At 44.9% G+C, this 16473-nt stretch overlaps 1 protein-coding gene across 2 annotated transcripts in view; it reads right to left on the bottom strand.

Annotated features, from left to right (window-relative positions):
- Positions 1-16473, bottom strand: part of nAChRalpha3 (nicotinic Acetylcholine Receptor alpha3) — a 124604-nt gene that overhangs the window by 71388 nt on the left and 36743 nt on the right. The window lies entirely within an intron of this gene.

Here is a 16473-nt window from a genome sequence, read left to right as displayed (position 1 = left end):
AAAGAATCGAAAAATTCCGAGACAGACAAGATTGTGACCTAATCAGCCTGTCTACGCATCCGGGTGCTGCAGCCCAAAGATCTGCGAACTCCCACATGCTATAAGTGGAAGCACAATCAAATTTCACCATCTCTATGAACTCCTCTGCTCTATAGCCAAACCCTTTATTCATACCCACTAAAAATGGCAATCAGGGTATATTCGTTTTGTTGAAAGCATGTAGCAGGCAGAAGAAGGCGTGGCAGATCCCTGGGCAACGAGCTCAGTCAATTTAGCCCTCTCCATCTGCCTGTCTGGCAGCGTCGATCTCAGAAGCTATAGCAGCTAGAGATTTGAAATTGTTTTTCTTAGGTCCGTGTATAGCACGCGTATATCGATTTTGTTTTAAAAAATCGATAACTATGCAAGTATCTTTATTATCGTTTAAAAATATTATCGGAAATCCCTTACATGATATATATATATATCCTAAATTATTAGAGCTAGAGTCTCCAAATTTGAAAAGGAAATTCATGCCTATTTTATTGAATTTCGAGTAATGTTATAATCCATTTTGTATTGCTTCTGTTGTTTCTATTTAATACTAGAAGCTAATTCTAAATATGTTTCAACAAATACACGTGAAACAGAGAAGGCATAGCCAATCTAATCACGTCGGCATTCCACATACATCGTATCTAATCTTGAGAGATTGATTTGAAACTTTCCTAGTTTGAATGAGTACAAAATAAATCATTTTTTAAATTTATATAATTATTCATAAAATCATGGAAAGCCGCAGCGGGTTCTATGAGAAAAGCGGCCCCAATGCAAATGGCCCCAGCAAGAATGAATATAAACCCCTATGCTGGAAATCCCACCAAATCATACGACGCGACGAAATGAAGACCATACATGAGCTGTTGTATAAACTACTCAAGAAATACGGCTGGGAGGACGAGATTCGCGAGAAGGTGCGACAAATTTGGGAAAGACGAGGCATCGACGCTAAAATGAATGACGTCATCCAGGAGATCATGCCCACAGCAAGCAAATCGGTGCCCCCAGACGTCAGCCTGGAGCTGGAGGTGCACCTGCGCAATACCCTGCGCTCGCGTTATAAGCTATAGAGCAATTACCTTTATAGATTCAGCAATGTATTGGGTATATGTAGCAGCATACACTGGACACTTCAGCATACACTACACTACATACACTTACACACTAAATAAAAACAAAATTTGAGTACGGGGTAAATATGGGGCTTATACACTGGGCATTGAAAATTGTATTTGAGGGTATAAAAGTTTTGGGAAAATGCATGTAACAGCTCCCATGGTATATTCTGAATTGGAACGACGAATTGATAATTGACAAATTGAATCGTGCGTCCGTCCGGGCGATCGTCGCACTGATCTAGTAAATCACAAAAAATGCAGATGCTGATGGGAAATTGTAAGATATTTATTTCTGTAGACATAAGCAGAACGATCTTATTCGTTATTGCTGTTAGCGTGTCCTGAGTCCGCATTATCCTTACGAAATTATAAATTGTTTAGCTACGAGATCTCATGAGTCCTTTAAGGAACTCTTATTCACCTATTACATAAAAGACTTAATAGGCGCACACACACGCGCATAGGCACTCATGAGATGCAGTATAGGCTTACAATAGGTACTTAACTGTTAACTTTTTTAACCTCATTCCAATGAAACTGGAAAATGTATGTAACAGGCAAAAGAAGTCGTGGCAGATTCCATAGAGTATATGGATTCTTGATCAAGATAAAGACTAACTTCATTTAGCCATGTTCGTCTGTCTGTCCTTTATGAATGCAGAGATATATGAACTCTAGCCTATACCTCCAAAAAATAAAAGTTAAAGTGAAGTTAAGCTAGAAAAAGAAAAAGAAATTTTATTTTTTTTTGTTCAGTTTATATCTAAATTCGCAGCAGCACAACATATCAAAAAGGGTACACATATATTCAGGTTTATACATAGATAGGGTATCTATTGGTCTGTCATTGGAAAGGCACAAGCACACTTCAAAGGAAAGCCCCAGCAAACATTGCTCCGTTCTATGAGAACTGCATTGATTTCTATATGAATTACAGGGTATCAGTGCGTCCACGACCCACACCCACACGCAACACGCGCTCTTTCGCAGTGACCTTCGCTCTCTTGCTCTCTCGTGCTCTCGCTCTGCTTTATCCATGAGATGTGGGCACAATTTGAAGGCGCTCCAACTATTTGAATCGCACTCGAAACGCATCCGCTCTCTGGGCCACTGGAGCGGGATGGCATCGGGCTGGCTGGCTGGCTGGCTGGCCCACAAATGTCTCGTTTAATGCACTCACTTAATTTCATGGCTAATTCCAAAGGGGCGCCCATCTTGGCCGGCTTAGCCTGCATTTCGCATCTTTCGCTTGGACAGCGCCCGTTCGCGCGTTGCTTGTTATGGCCTTACGGTCAGCGGCAGGCGACCTGCAGCTGGCAAGACTTGAGGATGCTCTACCCCGCACCGCCCCCTCTCTCTCTCTCTCTCTCACCCTGCTTCCTATTGACAGAGCCGAGTGCCACTTGACTGTCCTGGCCGCCATTTTGTTTGCTTCATAAACAAAATGAGGTACTTGGAAAATGCTTGACATCATGTCGCTGTTGTTGTTGCTGTTGTTGTTGTTGCTGCTGTTTACAACGGCATTCAAATACAGGCAAGCCGTGCTCAACGCCGGCGACGTTTGCTTTGTCATTTGAGCAACTGCTGCTGCTGCTGCTGCTGCCAGGTGAAGTAGATGTTGCTCTAATTAAATTGTGGCCAGCTTCATTATGTAGCTGATGATGAGGGGTGGGCGCTGGGCGCTGGGCGCTGGGTGCCAGCTGCCTCGCCCACCCCTCACCGACCATGTTGACAAATGTAAATAAATCAAGTTAAATAATTACCGCTCGCAATTGTCATCTCGTGCTGGGTTATAAAACTTGTATAACATGCACGCCACTGGCCAGCACAACGGCCACGCCTCCCACACACACACACACACACACATGCATGTGTATATATGGCTACACATATATTGGCACGCGTCCATTTTGGCCGCCCATTCGCCCAGCACCGGAAGCTAAGCAATAAAAAAAAAAAAACACTTTTTGTTTTACATCAATGTGGCTCCATGCCTCGCCCACGCTACGCCCCCTTCCCCTTCCCCTTCCCACCCGCTGCATACCTTGAAACAGAAATTGTTTTGCACATTTTCAACATAATTAAAACATTTTGCTGAGCACACACACACACACACACTCTCGCACACACACACACACACACAGATATACTTTTGCATAATGGGGGTCACTTCCTGTTGGCGCGCAACTTCCGGCCATTGCAGCCGTTTGACGTTTGCCGCCAGTTGACTCAGTTAACCAGCCACCGACGCCCACGTACGCCAGTGGGTGGGCGTGGCAACGGCAACGGCAACGGCTAGTTAGCGCAGCTGGCACTGCGAACTGCATTCACATAGCTTGCGCCACCAATGCATGGCCGCAAATAATAAACTTGGCTTGCAGCGCGAAGAGGCCGCGATGTGTGAATAGTTGCCATGCGCCTGTGAATGGCATGCATGCCATTCGTTTGGGCACTCACATATTGCTCAGCTGCTTTCAGGTCGACCAACCTGGCGGCACTTGGGCTGCGATTGTGCATGGATTGGCATGGATTCGCCTGCTTTGGCCGCTCTGCATTTGTGTGCCTAAATATTTGTGAATAGCCAGCATTTAAATAGTACTTGATTCAGGCACTCAGTTGACATATTCGCACGCACTCACACGCACACACACACTCATTCGCATGCTGGCCACAGCAACAGCGGGCTCTGATGCCATTTGGGCCGCAGGCAGATTCAATTTTTTTTTTGGCCCAAATAAAGGCAAATTTTGCGCATTAAGTGAGCCATAATTGAATGACGTATCATGAGCTGGCCACGCTGTTACCCAACACTGTCGCACTTATGCCTAAACCATTCGCTGGGGGCGTGGCTCGTTGAGCTATGGTGTGTGTGAACGCGTGACATTTCGTTCATTGGGCATTGGATATCCGGATATCTGTGTGTGTGTGTGTGTGTGTGTGTGTGTGTGTGTGTGTGTGTGTGTGTGTGTGTGTGTGTGTGTGTGTGTGTGTGTGTGTGTGTGTGTGTGTGTGTGTGTGTGTGTGTGTGTGTGTGTGTGTGTGTGTGTGTGTGTGTGTGTGTGTGTGTGTGTGTGTGTGTGTGTGTGTGTTTTTTTTTTTTTTTTTTTTTTTTTTTTTTTATATTCGTTTATTAACAATTTTAATATTACAAGGTGCAAGTTGCGTGGTGGCTAGGATAGTGCGCGATGCTTGCGGGACGGCCGTAAAGCATTGCTTCGCAAGCACTGTGCGCTACCTTAGCCTGGGACAGCTCGACTTCTCATTCGCTCGACTCTGCGGAGCTCCATCATCACTGTGGCCGCGAAGGTGCTTGTTTGTTCCCAAGCTTCCTCCGATTCCAGCATGGTGTTGACAATGTTGTCCGCTCTGATGGAGCGGCCCACTGCCTCTTCCAGACGACGCCTCTCCTCCAGGAACCGTCCACATTCGAAAAGAATGTGGTTGGCGTCTTCCACGTGCCCTCGCTCGCACCAGGGGCACTCGTCAGATTCCTCGTGGCCGAAGCGCTTCAGATAGCTCCGAAAGCATCCATGTCCCGAGAGGATCTGCGTAAGGTAGAAGTTTACCTCGCCGTGCTTGCGGTTGACCCATGGTTCGAGCTCCGGGATGAGCTTGTGCGTCCACCGCCCTTTAGCTGAGCTATTCCACTTCCTTTGCCATCGTGCAATGCTGTTCGCCCTGATAGCGTTGGGTCGGGCAGGCGCGTGCGAATTTCGCTCCACGGCTTCGGCGACCAAGTACTCCAGCGGTACCATACCAGCTATGACGAGCGCCGCGTCATCGGAGATAGTCCTGAAAGCGCAGCTGACTCTGATTGCGCTCAGTCTATAGATCGCGCAAATGCCCCGGCTGTAGCTGGGCGTTGCCATCGCTCTTGCCCATATGGGCGCAGCGTAGAGGATGACGGACCTAATGACGCTCATTAGAAGGAGACGTCGTTGCTGTTTAGGTCCCCGCGTGTTAAGCATAATTCTCGAGAGAGCTCTACAAGAATCAGCTGCCTTTTTTTGCACATACTCTAAGTGCTCGCGGAAAGTTAATCTTGTGTCTATCATGACACCAAGATACTTTATCGCCCTCTTTGACGCAATGGTGACGCTGCCGATCTTTATATTGGCAGTTTCCACTCTTTTGCGACTGCTGACTAGGACAACTTCAGTTTTGTGTGCCGCTAGCTCGAGCCCAGCTCCAGTCAACCAGCTTCGTATGCGATTGATACTTTCGCTGCACATATCCTCTGTATCTTTGAGTTCCTTTCCTATGGCTACGACAGCTACATCATCAGCAAAGCCGATGGTGTGCGCACCTGTTGGTAGTTCCAAGCGCAGTACGCCGTCGTACATGATATTCCATAGGAGAGGCCCCAGCACTGAGCCTTGGGGTACTCCAGCTGACACTGTATGAGTTTGGGGACCCTCACTCGTATTGTATACCAGTGTTCTTCCTCTGAAGTAACTCTTTATTGTTTCTTTAAGATATTTAGGGATATTATATTGTGACAGCGCATTCAGTATCATATCCCAACTAGCTGTATTGAAGGCATTCTTTACGTCCAGGGTCGCAATAATGCAGTATTGCTTCGTCCCATGCTTCCATCTTGTGCCATGAATGGCGGAGGTGGCCAGACCAACAACTTTGTTTAGCGCATCCGTTGTTGACCGGGCCTTCCGGAATCCAAATTGATTTGGTGACAGGCCTCCGGCGCTAGTAATCGCAGTCTCCAGTCTGGAGCAGATCAATTTCTCAAACATCTTTCCCATGGTGTCTAAGAGGCAGATCGGTCTGTATGAGGATGGCTCATCTGGTGGTTTGCCAGCCTTGGGTAGCAACACCAGGTTCTGGGCTTTCCATTTTGCCGGGAACGTCTCTTGTATTAAACATTCGTTGAATAATTCAGCGAACGTATTAGGGTGCAAGGCGAGGGCTAGCTTTAGCGCACGATTTGGGATCCCGTCCGGCCCTGGAGCAGTGTTGGTTCTAAGACCCCGGAGAGTTAATATAATTTCTTCCTCTGTGACTAAAACAATTTCAGTGCTCATTGAGCCCTGATCAGCAGACTCGGACCGAGGGGCGTGAATGGAGCTTAAACTTTCTGGAAAGAGCGTTTCCACAATCGTTTTAAGCTCCAGACGATCCGTAGGCTGCACCTGTCTACCTGCGTATAGTCTTTTAACTACTATCTTATATGCCCTGCCCCAAGGGTCATATTCGGCTGAGTCGCACAACTCTAAAAAACATTCTCTTTTGCTTGCCCGAATGGCCCTCTTCAACTGTCTTCTAGCTGCCTGGTAAGCTAATTGTTTTTCTAAAAACGTAGACCTACCGCGAGCCCGTTGGTAGCTTCTTCTCGCCTGGATGCATTTGCGACGAATGTCACCTATTTGTGCATTCCACCAATACGTAGGCTCTTGTTGTCGCGTGAACTGCTTGCGGCGTAGCATACTGCTATTGCAGGCACTCTGTATTTGGGCTACCATTTGGCATGCTCTGGCCTCAGCATTACCAATTGTGCCCAGAGACTGAATGGCCTCAGAAAAGACCGCGGGATCAAAAGTATCTAGCCGATACGACTCCCTCCACAAGGGTGACGCCCTGGCAGGTGGCTCACCTAATGTGAATAGAAGTGCCGTATGATCGCTGCCCGTATAGCTATCGCAATGGCTCCATGTTGCTCCCCGAAAGAGGGATGAAGTGACAAAAGTAATGTCGATGACAGATCCGTATCCCGCCCGACTGAAGGTGTACTCGTGCCCAGTGTTGAGCAGTGCAACATCTAGTGTTGCGAAGATCTCCAGTAGGATACGACCTCTGGCATTTGTTGTGAGGCTACCCCATTCTAACGCCCAGGAGTTAAAATCTCCAGCTATAATGGCCTTCCGACCCCTAGCATCCTCGGCAAGCTCGTCGAGCACCGTCGTGAATTCACTGAGCTGCATGCTGGGGGCCAGATAGCAACTGTAAAGCCATAAGTTGCCATATCGGCCGCGTACGAACCCATTGAATGACTTAACATTCGAAAGTACGTTCGTTGAGTTGCCGCATACCCACAACGCAGCTTTGCCATTAACGTCAGTTGACCATGTCCTAGGGCAGCTGGTTATACAGTGGTGGGGCTCACTGAGAAAAGCTACGTCTATACATTTTTCCCTAACGGTCTGCTCAAGAAGGTCTTGGGCAGCAATACAATGATTTAGGTTAAGCTGCAAGAACCTTAACATTTCATTTTACGAGCAGCTTCACGGTAAGATGGGCATTTGAAGCTGCCTGCTGAATGGTCCGTCTGCTTTTCACCTTTCCGGATGCAGAGGCTACATTTTGGTGGCTTGGTGCATGCTTTTGCACTGTGACCCATCTCTCCACACCTGAAACAGGCGCCCTTTAGGTCACAGTCGCTGCGACAGTTTGCTGCCATATGACCGTAATCGAGGCACTTGAAACAGCGTTTAGGCTGCTCCACGGCTCGAATACGGCATACTACCCATCCTATTCTAATTTTGGACAGCTCGAGCAGAGTTTTAGCTTTCCCAATTGGAAGAGCAACCGTAGCTCTTTGCTGTCCACCAAAAGCTGGCCGAAGCGATTTGATAGCCCCAATGGGGAGTGAGCTATCCTTCAACTCCACCCTGATTGCCTCCAAGATCTCCTCTTTACTTGCTAACTCATCTAGGTCGCGAATCTCAATTTGAGCCGATTCGGTAAGTGTTTTAACTACCGCTCGGTCACCCAAGGCTTTGCCTACAGCTTCGTGCAGAGCCTCAGCGCTATGCTCCGGCTTCCTACTCAGTTGCAACAAAAGGTCCCCCTTAGCGGTCTTCCTAATACCTTGGACGTCGCCGCTCAGATGCTTTAAATTTGGGTCGCTCTTGACCACGCGAAGCATGTCCGCATAGCTGCAACCACCTACACCTGAAACCGCGATGGCGTCGCTTCTAGAACGTTTTTGCAGCGGCTTGCGTCCCTTAACAACCGTCCAGCTGTTCGGATTCGTCTGTCGGCCTACCTGATTGGTTTTAACGGCTGCAGCCCGTAGAACCATTGGCTCTATTGGATTTGCTGCGCTTTTATTGTGCCTCGGCTTTTTCGAGGGAGTTTTCCTCTGCTCAGTGGCAACTTCCCTCGACCGCTTGGGCGTATTACTACCTGCTGTAGCACTAACGCTCGCTGTTTTAGCCTTCTGAGCTACTTCTTTGACCAGTGTGGTCTGCACCTCGCAGTCTTTGACCGGTCGGTTGCAGAACGCTTCGGCCGTCTTGTGGAGACTGACCAGCCTAGCCAGCTCCTCCCTCATGAATGCATTTATATGCCGCTGCCCCCCAAATAGGGCAGACAAACCCTCTAGCGTAACTCCTATTTGAGCTAACGCTTCTTTTAAAGACTTGGGTGCCTGGCACTCAGCCACTGGAGACTGGTTACACGTCGACGGCTGCGGCAACGCCCTCTGTTGTTGCTGTGGCGATCGCTGCAACGAGGAACGGCGCGCGAAAGCTTGCAGCTCCTCCTCCATCATGGCCTCCATATTGCTCCGACTACCACGGCGTGAAGCCTGTAGTGGGCACTGCCTACTAATATAATTTGAGTTTAGAGACCACAGTAACTTAAACTCAACCTAATTACAGCGAGAGCCCGAAAGTATGCACTACTTTTAGTACCTGCTACCTCACACCAGCAGCTGGGTTGCTGTCTTTGCTGAGACTTAGCAACTCACCAAAGTTAGTGAGCAGCTGATTGTCCGCTGCAATTTCCAGCACTACTATCAGCTGTTAGAGTGAATGCACCTGATTATTTATTATTTGCACAAATGTGACGCCTAATGTGACAAATTATTTCGCGCTTAAAAAGAAAGGGAAGGAGAAAAGCCCTGACGCCAAAAACAGTGACGCTATTGCCCCCCTCTCTTGCACCACCGGATTGTACCACTGGGGTACTCCGCGAAACCGCCGCGAAGTAAGTTTTTATTGTTTTTGTTTTGCCGTCGCTGGGTGCGTCGCGCCCACAGCAACCACGTTGTCTACAGATTTTTCCACTTTCACAGGGAAAAACAAAGATCAAGCTATTGTCCACGGTGGATCGCGATGACATCGACCGTACTCCACGAAAACGCAACTCCTGTGTGTGTGTGTGTGTGTGTGTGTGTGTGTGTGTGTGTGTGTGTGTGTGTGTGTGTGTGTGTGTGTGTGTGTTGTGTGTGTGTGTGTGTGTGTGTGAATGTAATCAATTATGCTTTTTATGTCATATGCCATGAAAGATGGCTCTGTCATAGGTTGTTGTCGCCTTGTTCGAGCAGCAGCGACCGCGACAACATTAGCGTCAACAACAGCAACAAGAGCAACAACAGCAAGAGCAACATGCCCAAAACATGCCTCTATAAGGATGATGAACTATTGCGCTAATTTCCATGTACATTTTATTGAATTCGTAATATGAAAATAATTGCACAAATAACAAAACACGAGAAGTAAGCGAATCCATCAAACGGCATTCGCATATTCCCAGCGACATCCTCTGACATCCTTCTTCTATAAGGGATCTTCTCATTATTTCTCCATTTCTGTCTCTCTCTCGCTTTCTCATTATATTTCTTTCTCTGTATCACTGTCTCTTTATATCTCTCTCTCGGTCTCTCAATCTCGTTCCCTCTACCTTGATTTCAATCAACTACGATCTGATAATACGTACATGATAGGAGGCTTTATTGTATTTATATGAGTACCACGAATGAAAGACTCGTAAGTGTATTTATAGATTGATTTAATATAAGATTATATTTTTTTTTTACCTTAGTCCTTAGCTCTGTAATAATTGTTATAGATGTAAATAGAATATAGATGATAGCTCCCCAGAGTTCAAATATAAATAAGAGTAAGAGTATAATATTATACAAGTACAGTCGAGTCTCGATAAGTTTTACCCCGATAAATCATTAAACGCGATAAATCGAAAAATTGATCTCAATAATTTTCTCCCTTGCAATTTCGAATTATCTGGATTCAACTGTATTTAGTTTTTGAAATAGATGAATGGGTGAAATTCCTCTGAAGAGCTCCGGGACATGCAGAGGGACTATTAGCTTAGAGAGATGATATACTAATGACTTGGGCCATCAATCTATATATTTGTCAATGTGTAGATACTATTTATCAGACAGGTTAGACTATTGTATCTATTCCAATAATCCTACTGCCTATCTGTATAAAAGACACCATATATAAAACATTACTCCTTATATATCTCGAGCTACAAACATATTTTCCATATTGTCCATATACTAAATATCCTCAAATACAGAGATTTCAGTGCAAACCATGTACATGATATGAACTCCTTAGTGGAGTGTCTTTACAATGCTGAAGCTCTGCTCTCCATAAATCAAATGGAGAATAATAATTGTCCAACAGATTGAGCTATTAATGGTTCATCAGTGAGCCAAGCGACGAGTGACGGCAATTTTGCTATTTGTGTTTTATAGACTCAGCTACTGTGCAGCGGGGCTGGGCCAACAATAACTTTGACCTCGCATATTTGAGCAATTTACAAATTTCAATTTCGCTTTTAAGGTTAATCTCATTGGTTCATTTGCATATTTGACGTCGCACGCGCCCAGTGCCACGACGCGTCGTGCCATCAATTTTGCGCACTATTTGGCATGACCATCGCTATGCCGGCCGTCAGCATCGTCAGCTTCATCAGCGCCATTATCATTATCATCATCGGCTTCATCGGCTCCATCAGTTCCATCGGCTCCATCGGCTCCAGCAGCGCCAGCAGCTCCATCAGGCTCAGCTCTGGCAGCTATTGCTCTGTTGCTGTTGCCTTTTTATACTCCCTTATTAATTCCTCAACGCGTTCATCTTCATCTTCATGGCTTCTAAGCTCGCCTTTGTCTGGCTGCCTGTGCGTGCCCCTAGTTGCCCCACTCTCCCTCTCTCTCCCTCACGCTCTCTGTGTGTGAGTGCTTGAATGTCGAACCTTTCAACCTTTTATCGCTTAAAATTTCAGCAAATATTTTGCGTCTGCCTCGATGCTGCTGGCATGAAAATCTCATTTAGCCCATCAGACAGCCGCTGCTTGCGTTTCGAGCCGCTCCTGTCCTTTGGCCCTGTCATGTGACATGGCCAACGCCCGTCAACGCCTTGCCCTGAACTCTTAGCCCCGTTAACAAAATTAGCACACACACACACACACACACACGTTGCTTGACAGGGCCTTGAATTGTTTTATTCTTTTTTTAACTCTTTGTCGCCCCTTCTCCCCCATTTCACTTTTTCTCTTATTCTTTTCTCTTTTTTTTTAGTCCAAAGCACTCTGCTCAGCATTTACTCCGTTCAGCGATGGGGCATATCAGGACTTTAAGCAGCTTCCAGCTGACAGCGCCTGTCAATTGTCGTTGAGGTGCCCAGCACGAAGAAAGCTGCGCCACAGTGGGTCAAGGACCAGACACTGTGGCACACTCGAGTGCCACAGCGGCTCAGCGCCGAGTTCGATTCCGCAAGTGCGGCCCCCAAGTGGCTCTGCTACGCCGTAGCTCGGCCCGGTCCGGCGGATGTGACAGCCTGATAGCCGGAGATATTACGTTTCGGGCCACTTGAAGATATTAATTGATGTATTTATAATATGTGCGCCACTGTGCGCTGCCTCTGTGTGGGGGGTGGTTGGTGGGGGTTGGGGGAGCTTCACATTGAGCTCCATGCGATTCAGCTAGGAAAACAAAGTTTAAAGCTTGTCGCTTGTGCCGGCGGCTGCTTCTATGACAAGGACGACGTGGCCAACGACTAGAAAAAAGTTGACGCTCCAATGTTTTTGTCATTAAGATTTTGCCACGTCTACGGCAAGCACCGCCCACCGCCCACCGCCCACCGGCCGCCCCCTAACCGCTGCTTCGTTGAGCTTCGCTCAGTCATTCTACGCTTTGTGCTAACGGATTTGTCAAAGGCATTAAGACGAAATCTCGCGCAAACTGGGCATCAATCATGGCAACACACGCACAGACACACACACACACATACACACACACGAACCCAAAGGCCGGGGCAAGGACAAGCGCCAGAGCCACAGGACTAGCACACAGAATGGCTCATATAGCTGGCAAAGGACTCTTCCGGCTGATGTATCTTGCTTTCAAGCAAGCCAATTTTTTGTTTCTATCACACAGACTACTCTGTGTGTGTGTGTGCGTGTGTGTGTGTGGGTGTGGAAGGTGAACAAAAAGTCTCTCACTCATCCCTTAAGCCATGCATCGAATTTGGTCAAAAACAATCAACTGAACGAGCGGCCAATGAAATACAAATTCAATTTTCAGTCACGTCGCCGCAGACGACCAAATGCCGCTGGTTAAATATGCATAATGCGGAATTACCCCCGTCCATGCAGTTGCGAAACGGCAAAGTGCTTTTTAAATAGTTCATAAGTGCCTCAGTTGAATCAGAAATAGAAAAATGCCTGATTGATTTTCCATTATGGTTTGTTGGCTTTTTCAATTAACTACCAACGCCAGTCAACGAGAGCCGCACCTGGCCAAAGAGCCAGACGCTCGTCATTGAAAGCTATTTGCAAATGGCCGGGGAACTGCAACTGCAACGGCAACTGCAACTCGACTCGACTAGCACATACCCTGTATGACAAAGCTTTACAGATAGATGTCTGATGTGTAATTCATTCACCTAGAGCAGTTGTGAATAAATCAGAGCTCAGTCAGGAATTATTGAAATAAACTTGAGCTGAAACATCATTAAGTTATGGACTCTACACTAAGTGAGAGAATACCACAACACCTTAATGAAAATCTATATAATTTGTCGTCTCTTTTAAGCTTTAATTTTCTTTTATATTGATAATACTTTTTAATAATTAATTTTGGGCTTCATTCAATTGCTAAAACATCTATTTTGAAAAAGATTTAATATTGAAAAACGCTGGTATATTATTTTTCAAACTACTTTCCATTGAACAAGTTAGAACGTTGCTGTCCACTGAAATACCTTCATTCAAACTATCCAATAGGAAATATATATATGTATATATATTATAGAACTTAAGGGTAAATAGAAATGATAAATGAGCGACCCTGAGATCTCATTAATTAAGTTTCGCATGCGTAAATATATAGATGAATAAATATATGAATATGTAAATATATACGAACTAAAATGTATGAAATAAATAATTTAAAAAATTATAAAAATGGGTACATAAATAAATAAATATATAAAAATAAATTAATAAATAAATATATAAATAAATAAATACACAAACAAATAAATAAATAAATAAATAAATAAACAAATAAATAAATAAATAAACAAATAAATAAAAAAACAAATAAAAAATAAATAAATAAATGAAAAAATAAATAAATAAATAAAAAAATAAACAAACAAATAAATAAACAATTAAATAAATAAACAAATGAAGAAATAAATAAATAAATAAACAAACAAATAAATAAACTAATAATAAATAAATACATAAATACATACAAAAAATAAATACATCAATAAATAAATAGATACATAAATAAACAATGAACAAGATTTCATCCACATTCCGTACAGACATATTGTTCAAGCAAGAGCATGTGTACGGCTTTGCATCGCGAAGGAGGCGGCACTACATCACGTGGACTGTTTTCGGTATTCCTTCGACGACATTTTCATCCCTCCAGAGAAATGTTCTAGCATAAGCAGGGAATTTACGACCATCCCCAATGTCACAAGCCTTGTGTCCCATGCGCCATGGCAATAGGCATATGTTATTAGATAAGAGTCTTGAGTAAACGGAGTTACTCTTCGTAGTGCCAATTAGTTCAGTATAGATCACTGATCTATTCCATCTATGATAAGTGAGAGACATTGAAATCGTTGTAGATCCACTCAGAGAGAGAGAGAGAGAGAAAGAGAGGGAGAGAGAGAGATAGAGAGAGAGAGAGAGAGGAAGAGAGAGAGAGAGGGAGAGAGAGAGAGAGGAAGAGAGAGAGAGGGAGAGAGAGAGGGAGAGGGAGAGAAACAAGAACAGAGACGGAGACAGAGACACAGACAGAGTGAGACACAGAGACAGCGACAGAGACAGATACAGAACGAGAGACAGAATCACACAGAACGTGATAAAGAGAGAGAGAGAGAGAGAGAGAGAGAGAGATAAAAAAAAGAAAAAGAGAGAGACAGAGACAAAGAGACAAGAACACAGACAGGGTGAGAGACACAGTCAAAGAAAGAGAGAGAGAGGGGAGAGAGAGGGAAACAAGAGCAGATACAGAGACAGATGCAGAGTGAGAGATAGAGTCACAGAGAACGAGATATATATATATATAGAGAGAGAGAGAGAGAGAAAGAACAATCCACCTTGAGGTTTTATTGTCTTTCAAGTGTCTCTCCTCGACTATTAAATATTTCTGCTGGCACTTTATTGAATTCACCTTAAATCGTGAATTTAATACACACGAAGAGCTCCTCCTTCAGAGCTTAAATCATAATTATGACAACATTTGTGTTTCATTTCATGAGCTCGAGTCATATCGTAGCTTCAGCTTTCGCCTCAATGCCCTGCACTTAGTCCGTCAATCAGTCAATCAATCAAGCTGTCAATCTGCTTTATAGGGAAGACATCGCTCAATTGCAAAAGTTGTCAGCTAATGCTTAGAGCGATTAAATAATTGTCAAAATCGAAACGCTCTGCTGAAATTCGCTTACAATGTAATCGGCATTTGAGATCAATCAGATTCACAGCTTTACGCTTGACTGAAACGCAACTTGACGCAGCTGTTGTTGTTGTTGTTGTTGCTTTTGCTGTTGTTGCTGCTGCTGCTGCGGTTTTGCTGTGCGGTCATTGCGGTCGCCTCTGGGCGGATTTTGTAGATTTCCAGCGCTTAAATGGAAATTTTCAATTCACTTTGACACTTTATGACAAACTTTGGTTTTGCCAAAATACAAATAAATAAAAAAAGAAGAAGAAGAAGAAGAGAAAAAAAAAATTCACCTATAACGCGGGCAGACAATGACTGGTGGGGGGGTGAGGCGGGTGGGGAGAGGGCGGCTTGGGTTGGTTGAGCCGGCAGGGCTTTGTATGCGCATCGATGTGAGCTATGTGCGGGGTGGCTTTAATGCTGCCACGCCTGTCAGACGCACTGCCCTCCCCCGCTCCCCCTCTCCCCTTCCCTCCTTCTGCCCGCTCATAGTCAGCCAACAGCAATCCCCGCGGGCCAAACACCCCTCCCATTGACCCCAACCGTTTCGGCAGCCCAATTTCGCAAATGTTGTCAGCAGTTTTTGGCAACCAGGCTTCACTGTACATAAACACACACACACGCACACACATGTACATTTATGCATCCCATACATGGCAGCTATATATGGGTGTATGTGTATATATATTTCTGGCCTGTCAGCTGCCGTAAAAGCCAACAAAAAGCAACGGCAGCGCCTAGCGAAAGGTGTTAAGCTGCCAGAATCTGGCAGAAGTCGCTGCCTGCCCGGCCATTTGGCCCGTTTGAATCTGAATCGCTTTGCTCCGTCTGCCGCCGCCTCTGTCCCATCCGTCCGGCTGCTGGCCTCATCATTTTGCGAATAAAGTCACGTTTTGCTTATTTAACATTTCGTTGATTTCGCTCGCGAAAAACTGCCCGACAGCAGGCGACTCTGAGAACTAACCCCCCTACCCTGCCCTGCCCTGCTCGCCCTGGCCCATTCACCAATACACTCATATACATACACATATATATATATACATATATACATATGTATATTGCCGGCAATCTGTCGCCGTTTTTATTTAAATTCATTTGGCATCAATTTTCTTCATCATTTTGCATATTCACACCGAATTCTTCAATCTCTGATTGATATTCATTGAAACTCAAGAGACAAGGTGAGCCGAGGACCCAGATACCGTTGCATATAACAGAAGACACATATAAGCACAAGAAAAGTCTTTAAATATTATCGCTTATATGGTATAAAAGTAGTACTGGATTAACTAATATAATCAAGCAGAACTCGTCTCTGAATTGGAATAATTCTGATGGAGAATTCGCTACCTATATGTTGTTACTGACCGCTACTATATATATATACTCGTTCACTGAATACATTTCTAAACAAATTGAAGTGTTTTTGTGCTTTCATATAAGATGTGGAATCGTAGAGCTACTGAGACTATGAAATGCTGAAAGTCAGATAATTTTACCAAGCGAAATTCGCAGGCATTTTGCATACAATTTAAAATATATTAAAAAGAGGGAGAAAATAATGCTAATAACATAATAGCAGAGTGAGATATAGTGAGAAAGAGAGCAAGTAGGAGAGAGATTGAGTAGAGATAGAGTGGA

The sequence above is a fragment of the Drosophila navojoa genome, chromosome X (assembly GCF_054131105.1).
Source record: "Drosophila navojoa isolate 15081-1374.11 chromosome X, UAZ_NAV_1.0, whole genome shotgun sequence".
NCBI classification, from domain to species: domain Eukaryota; kingdom Metazoa; phylum Arthropoda; class Insecta; order Diptera; family Drosophilidae; genus Drosophila; species Drosophila navojoa.
The sequence above is the reverse complement of the archived record's forward strand: the minus strand, read 5'-3'. Positions and strand labels throughout refer to the sequence as shown.